The sequence below is a fragment of the Peromyscus maniculatus genome, chromosome 10 (assembly GCF_049852395.1).
Source record: "Peromyscus maniculatus bairdii isolate BWxNUB_F1_BW_parent chromosome 10, HU_Pman_BW_mat_3.1, whole genome shotgun sequence".
In the NCBI taxonomy this organism is placed as follows: domain Eukaryota; kingdom Metazoa; phylum Chordata; class Mammalia; order Rodentia; family Cricetidae; genus Peromyscus; species Peromyscus maniculatus.
The window spans coordinates 49,543,187-49,551,619 of NC_134861.1; positions in this window are offsets into that span (position 1 = coordinate 49,543,187).

An 8,433-nucleotide genomic window follows, 5' to 3' on the forward strand; every position below is an offset into this window, starting at 1 on the left:
CCTTTTAGAGGTGGAGCCTGGAGACTGGAGGTTCGATCAGTCAGAACACAGGGGCCTCACCTTCAGAGGGAGTTGAAATTGTTTTTAATTCTTCAGTAGCACATACTGAGTAGTTACACAGATACAGACGGTCCAAATAGGAAATCAAGAAAGAAGAATTCATGTTGGAGAGAGTGGTGTCGTTGTGAGATTAGGTTGGTGGCCAAGAGCAAGAACTGGCCTCTTCCCCATGTTCTGGCTTCTTGCTCTATCATGTGACCTTTTCGTGTGCTTTCTGGCCATTGCCGCCCTCGTCGGGAGCCAAATTAGTAGGTTTTTCTAATCTCAGACTTTTCAGCACCCAAAGTGATGAGCTAGGCAACCATCTTCCTTTATAATGTTGACAGCTCACATATTTTGATGTAATAAAAGAAAACAGACGAATACAGCCATCCTAGGAAGGAACGGGCTTAGTGATGGATGACGATGGCCTCTATAAGATCAGCAAGGAAGCCAGCCAGGGAACATTGAGAAGGTCACAAACCATGTCAAAGATAGTCATGGTCAGAGAGCAGAAATGGCCTTAAACCTGAAGCTTTCTATCAGGCACACAAGAAGCCTGTAGAAAGCCTGGGTCTGCATATACTGGAAGTCACAGACACTGCTTAAAACACTATATACTACACTATATAGTATAGACCAGCAGTTCTTAACCCTCCTAATGCTGCGACCCTTTAATACAGTTCTTCATGTTGTGGTGACCTGCAGCCATAAAATTACTCTCATGACTGTAATTTTGCTACTGTTATGAATCTTAATGTAAATATCTGTGTTTTCTGATGGCCTTAGGTGACCCCTCTGAAGGATCACTCAGCACCCAAAGGGGTCACTACCCACAGGTCGAGAAATAAGCCAAGGGAGACATCTGGGAAGATCTCTGCGAAAGGGGCAGGCAAAAGAAGAAAAACTCGAGGAATGATCTAAACTGGAAATATTTTCACGGTAGGTAGCTTCCGAGAGTCTCAGTATCCTGTCGCATCGGAAGCCTCTCCTGCTTCTCCAGGCCTCATCAGCAGTGGGTCGGCGGGGCCTGCACCAGACCACTCAGGAGCAGACCGTGAGCATCCAGCCTGCTTTCCCACAGCCAGCAACCACACTTCTTCGGGGATTCACAGTGATCTAAAAATACATCCGCTGGGCTGGAGTGCCACAATTAGTGGATCTGCTGTCCCAGGAAACTCTCGTTACCATTTTGCTTAGATCAGAGAGCAGATTAACTTTGATGTCTGTCTGCACCCTGCACAAGACACCACTGGCGGTCTGCTCCCTGCAAGCATTCAATCTTCACATACAGGGGAAGAAGGAAAAAGCGCCTGCCAGGAGCCCGAGCCAATTTTTTTTCATAGTGATTGAGATGAAAATGTGCACCCTAGGGATCCTGACATATTTGACTTGCATCCTGTCTTAGGCTGTCTCTCTTTGCTCATATACCTTCCCCCAGACCCAAGCTTCCTTTGGCTTTCCCAAATATTAGCCATGGAGCCCCAAGGTCCTCCTTCATGCCACGTGTGGGAGGCATTTGTGTTGATTTCTGTTATCTGATATGACGGCTCCTGGTGGCATGGACTGCGACTGAAAAGCTGGGGTTTGAATAGTGTTTACTGGGAGCAAACGGGGCTGACCTGCAGCCTGGGACGCTCCAGGAGCAGCCCGCAAGGGGGCACCACCAGAAAAGCTCCAGGATTGTGGGGGAAGGGAGACGTGTAGAAGAACCTCACCAGAACATCGCCATGAAAGATTTCTGAATGAGAGTTAGAGGGCCATAAGTAGACAAGGAAAGTGAAAATGGGCTCTTTGAGATGGGCTTCTTGTTCCTGGATGACATAGTCAGGTTAAAGGTGCTGGGTACCGAGTGGGAGAAAGGGGAGGACCCAAGGGCCCTATAAAACAACCTGGAGTCCATTCAGCAGACTCCCAGCCTGGTTTTACTTTCTTTCCTACGCTTGGTCTTTGGTCTTTCTCTGATGTTGAATTCTTTGTTTGTCCCAGAGAATGAACTCTGGGATCCCTTACACACAATGATCAGCATCTTTGTTATATTTCCTAGAGTCTTTCATCTGGGATTCGAACCTGGGAGTAAGGAGAGAGGGGCCTCCAGGTGAACACTTTGATCTGTTATGACTAAGCAGAGAACCAGGGTTAAAGCGTATGCCACCACATCTAAGCCAAGACACAGGGCAAACGGGACCCCAAGGAGCCAATCGTCTTCCTGGGTGGGAGAGGGTGGGCTTGCCCACTTGGGAAAGGATCATGGGGCAAGGTCACTCCTCTGCTCCATGGCTTCCTCAAGGGAATTGCTACATCCAGCTCTCGGGCTCCTGCACTGCGAGGAGCTAAATGTAGGCACCCAGGGGTGGGCTGTCTGGGGATAGGAAGGCTTACTCAACCTTGTCTCTGTTTCTTGAGCTGCTGCAGAATGCAGGCAAAACCCAAAGTGGGCTTGAAATGTTTCAGTGTCGGAAAAAAAAAAAAAAGTGGTACCAAATTTAGTTTGAGGTAGGAAGTACCTGAAATTCAAATGGAGGCAGCTACAAGTGAGCTGGGCAGGTGTGTGTGTGTGTGTGTGTGTCTGTCTGTCTGTCTGTCTGTCTGTCTCTGTATAGGAAAGCTGGTTGTGTGCTTTGGCTGTTTGTTGAGAACCCACATGGCTGCTGTTGAAGTGGCAGGACAAAGAGCTCCTTCACGCTCACACATCCTTTCTCTGGCCCAGGCTCCTCCATACACTGGGCTCTGAAGGTCCCCAAGCTGATGGAAGAGTAGGACAGAAAATGAACTGGCAAGAGAGCTGTCTGGGTGCCTGGGAGTTGGGGCTCAATATGGAAGGCTTATGTAGGCAGGACGTCCTGGGTTCCATCCCCAGCCCTGCCCCAGTCAGTCCGTGGAACTAAAGGAGACTTGTGAGTTTTTCCAGCCAGCCTTGTGCCTCTAGCGTGAGGATAGACATGGAAAGCTCACGCCAGCTTGCAGCAACCCAGGGACAGGTGCTAGACAAGCTGGCGGCAGCTAGAGGCCGAGAGGAGTCAGCCCGCTTGGGTGGGAGCTTAGAGGTGAGCGCTCCGCTGAGTCACAGCACCTGCTGGTCTCCACGTCCCTCCTCGCTGCCTACTCCGGTTTCTGCCCCTCATGCCCTGTGCACCCCACTTTTCTTTTCATTTTCCAGGCTGAGGAAAAAGACCATTGCATATTGTCTAGATTCTAGGTATTGCGCTTGCTTACCTATCAGATTATACACTTGAGAAAAGGAGGTCAAAGGGGCCGTTTTCCTTACTCCAGTGGTTTTCCTGAATGGTGGATCAGGCAAAATGAGATTGGGAATTCATTAAGGCTCTGGGGTATTGAAGAGTCGTCGCATCACTGAGAGGAAATGATCTGAACAGCCTCCCTTTTTTCAGTGGTCACTGAGGAGGAAGGAGAGGATACAGGTATCCATGTTCAAGTCAGTAACATCTGCAGAGAGGGACAAAGGAGATCTGGAAGACGGTCCAATATGTCTTCTTTCGTCTAGAGACGGGGGCGTCATCAACAAAGGCTCCCCCGGGCTGGGCCAATACCTATGGGAATCTCCCTATCCACGCGCCTTAAGAAAGAAAGGTCTGATATTTTTCTGCGCATGCCTAGGATAAAATGGGGGCCTTTAGTGGGAAGTATCGGAGTATGTGAAAACCAACAGGACAGAAAGTCCCCACTGCTGTGACCAGATCCTGGCATGGCTGGAGAGCCAGGGGGACTGGTTCCTTGCTGGGAAAAGCCTGAGTGGCTATTGCAGGCCCCTATTTTCGAAGTACTCCACAATTTCCGCCAAGTGTTGTCAATATAAAGGGACTACTTTCAGGGCAGGCTCCAGAAGCAACAGCGAGGCACATTAGGTGGAGCAGAAACCACGCCCCCCCTTGCAGGGCAGGAGAAGAAGAATGGGTCACACACTGGGGTTCTGACGGCAGACTGCCTAGTTCTCGGCACTTGGGTGATGCTCTTAGGTGATTCGCATTGACTCCCATGATTAACTGGGCGGGGTGGGGGGGTGGGCATAGCATCTAGTTTCACTGCTGCCCTCATTCAGACAATACTTTTCCACATAGGATACCACCCCCTATCCTGCCCCTGGCCTGGTTGCTACAGCAGGGCCTCTCCAGAGGTCAGAGGATATTGTTATCCCAGTGGCTAAGTGTGTCCTTGCAGATGTCCCCTGGCTGGGACTACAATCACTACAACCCATTGGATAACTCCTGCCCCACCAGGGATGGCTTGGGGTCTCTCTCTGCCTGGTAATAGGGAAGGCCGATATGAATAACCAGTTCCTATTGAAAAATGGGTATGTCACAGTGGCTTGAATACAGATCCAGCCCGTGTCTGGAACCTTGCCAGGTGAGTCTAAAGATACCCATGAGCTGCACAGCCATACCTAGGAAACATAAGCTCGGTGACTTTGCCGGGTGATTTAGGTGGGTGGTTAAGAGCCAGACTCCAGAAGCAGAATCTTTGCTATCATTTTCAGGTCACCTAACCTTGGGCAAATGGACTGGTCACTCTTCCCCCAACAACCTGACTAGATTTAGAATAACCTAGAAACACACCACTAGGAGTGGTGTTTCTACAGAGCTGGATGGTTTTGGAGGTTTAGCTAAGGAAGGGAGACCTACCTTGAATGTGGGCTGGGGTCCCAGAATAAATTAAAAACAAAACATGAGAAGTGGAGCTGAGCACAAGCACTGATCTCTCCGTGTCTTCCTGACTGTGACCATGCCATGACCCAGCTTCCTCACGTCCCTGCCTGCACACCTGCCCACCGGGATGGAGTGTGTCCTCAAACCACGGGCTAAAATAAGCCTTGCCTTACCAGGCAGCTTGTCATAGCAGTGAAAAAGGTCATTGCCATGAGCCTGACCTCCCACCTCTGAAAGGCTTGGGGACTTCTAACCGAGAGAGCGACTGCACAGGACAATTGGTATATAGGACTTGGTATCAGCCCTGCACTTCCCGGGGATGCACAGGCTCCTGGATTTATGGTCCCACCAAGAGTGTTAACGGAGAGGTCATTCCGCAAAGAACACCGGGAGCTCTTATGAGGGGATGCTAAGCTGCCAGGGAGCAAATGTGCTCTGCAATGTTTCATCCCTGCCCGGCTGCAAACAGCATGAGGACCACAGGCTTTATTCTATTCGGTGCTGCCACTACCTGCTCCTATGCGGTGTCCAACATCCTGCCCTGGTTCAGGGAATCATGGTCGGGTTTTTTAAAAAAATGAACAAGTCCTCTTTTCGTCTCAATCAACAACGACAATGCTTTGCATAGAGCACCACAAAAAAACAAGCAAACAAACAAAAAAAACCTATGGATTGAAGAGACAGTGGGCAGTGGGAGGAGAAAAACTGAGGGAGTAGAGTTTTCTCAAAAATGTGAGGATGCTGGTATCAAAGAGATGAACTTGCATTCAGTAGAACTGGACAATATCGCTATGGTCTGGGGATAATCCTAATAATCCACAAGGGCATAGGCGACATTCTAGCTTCATTTCTGTTGTTGTGACAAAGGTTCCCCAAAAAAAGCAATTTAGGGAAGAAAGGGTTTATTTCCGCTTACATTTTCAGGTTACAGTCCATCGTTTTAGAGAACTCAAGGCCGGAACTCAAGTAGCTAGTCTCATCATATCCACAGTCAAGAGCAAAGAGAAACAGATTCACCCATGCTGCCAGCTGCTTCTAGCTTTCTCCTGTCCTATATAGTTCAGGACCCACTGCCCAGGGAATGGTGTTGCCCAAAAGGGGCCAGGACCTCCCACATCAATTAAAGATCAAGACAACTGCCCGAGACATGCCCACAGGCCAACCTGACCTAGGAAGGCCCTCACTAAGGCTCTCTTCTCAGGTGACTCTAGGTTGTGACAAGGTGACATTTAAAATGAATCATCACTGGGAAATTCATCATGCTACTGAACATCTAGTGCCTTTAGATGAGCACGAAGGGGACAGAGATGCCAGGGTTCATTTGTTACGTCACCTTGGCTCATCTGCCACAGCTTCCTGTTCTATTCGTGCTTTGGAGGTGGCTACTGGTACCTCACCAGGCTGGCCCATTCTTTCAACATCTTGCATCTCATTTGCAGAGGCCTGTGGGTGGGGCCTGGCCAGCTATCTTGTCATGTTGGCTCCTAACTCCATACGGAGTCACAAGAGATCAGCCCTCAGCTTGCATGTGACACCTTTGGTGGTCTATACAAAAGTTGTCCTTGCCTTGCATCTAAGGAAATGTGAAACAAGGAGAAATCTCACGCATGGACATTTCATCTGGGACTCCTGATGTAAATGACAAACCCCCAAGGGATGGCTGGGGGGATGGTTCAGCCAGGAAAGTGCTGCTTACCTTGCAAGCGTGAGGACCTGAGTCTGATGCCTAGGATTCCTGTAATAAAGCTGGGTGTGGTGGCATTCACGTACACACCCAGCACTGGGAGGGTAGAGACAAAATGATGTCTGCGGATCTCTGACCAGCCAGTCTAGCCTAATGCATGAGCTCCAGGACAATGAGAGACCCTGTCTCAGAGAGGGTGAATGGCATCCCTGAGGACGGACACCTGAGGTTGTTCTCTTGACTCCATATGCATGTGCCCCTATATACCTGTGCACACTCAAGTGCGTGCGCATACACACACACACACACACACACACACACACACTCACACTCACTCACATACAAGACCTCAACACAAGCTGACTTCTGAGAACAGGGGATTCATTGGCTCATCACAGCAATCAGGGGCAGATGTTGTTTTGGGATGCTTGGCTCAAATGCAACATCAACATCTGGTTTCTCTCCTGTAGTACTGACCTCATTCTCAGTCCCTTCCCCCATAGCTCCAGCACCTTTTTCCCCTCAAGTTCAAATCCAGTTTTCCAGTAGACTTGAGATGGAGTATGATCGTCCTAACTTGGGTCACATGGCCAGGTGGATGCAACTTCATTGGCTCAAGCCCGCAGTCAACCAATCCATGATGGAAGAACTTGGTCAGCTTGGGGATGTGCTTAACTGTCCAAGGTTGGAGGAAGCAGAGTGAAGACAGGAGGATCCACTTATCTATCAAGAGTGGGAGAGGAGCTGTTCCCCAAAGCCATTTAGAGATGGATCCTGGACTGCCAGGATAACAAGTGTACACTACACTCGGCGACCTTCCATCCTGTGTTTAATTCATGTATCACAAGTTCCCTCTTTGCTGTGCAGTCTTGTCTCCTTACCCAACAAGTCCGGAGGGGGGTGGAGGAGCAGCCACCTTCCTGCACAGACATCCATCTTCCTCCTTGTACTTCTGTTGCCTGTGGGACCGCATCACTCATCGGCAACAGGCTGCATCTAGGATTAGTTGTCTTTTCATGTATTTGTTCCACGGTAGGATCCTGGAGAGCAGAGGTCATGCCTTATTCATCTTGTGTCCCCCTTAGCACTTTGCCTGGTGTTTAGGGGCCCAGCAAGATAGTCCATAAATCTGCTGACAGATTGAACGACTGATTTATATGCTGCGAGAGCCAGCGGCAGATGGAATCCTGATTCAACTACAAAACTACGGAGAAAAAGACCTGTGTTCACCACATCATTTCCAAGAGATTGCAGATCTTCTCAGGACTAAATAATGTTGCTGAGGTCAAGATAAATATCCTCTGTGCACCCCGGCTTCAGCTGCTGGTGTCATTTCTATTTCTGAGGGATTGAGTGAAGGCCCAAGGAATGTTGGTCTCAGCTGCCCAACCCCCTGAGGAGATCATATCTTCTGACTCAGGCTCTGTAAGGGGGGACAGGTGCAGAGATGGAGGAAGGTGATCATGGGGTGAGGCAGCAGGTGTCATTCTTCAGAGGCTGTGCCCCAGGCAAAGACCCAGAGCCCTGGGGAACCTGCCTCAGACTCTATGCAGTTCTGGGTCTTAATAGTTTTTGTTTGCAACTCTCTGTTAGTTTTGGGAATCCCTGTGTAATTCTCTCACAACCTGGTACAGAACAGGGAGAGAGCAGGGGATGAGAGATCAAAGTCAGGTCACTCTGGATGCTCAAACACACTCCATGAAGGCTGCTGCATGGTTCAGAAGACTCGGTGGCTTAGATTTTGCAAATACCTCGAAAATCATTCTGGACCAAGAGATCTGTTGTTTCGTGGCTCATGCCCACAAACAGCTTTCAAAGAGGGAGGTCCTGAGACTCGCCCAAAGTCTCTCAGAGGCTACTAGCTGACAGTCACCAAATATCAAATACTGAGGGGGAAGGATGGGGAAGTGAGGTTGGTAACGGAGAGTGAAACAGGACGGGGGTGGTTGGAGCAGATACCCAGGTCCAGGGCGAGTAAGGAGATAAAAGGGAACCACAGGAAAGGAGCGCGGCTAAAGGTGTGTCTGCATCTGCCACCAGTGTCCC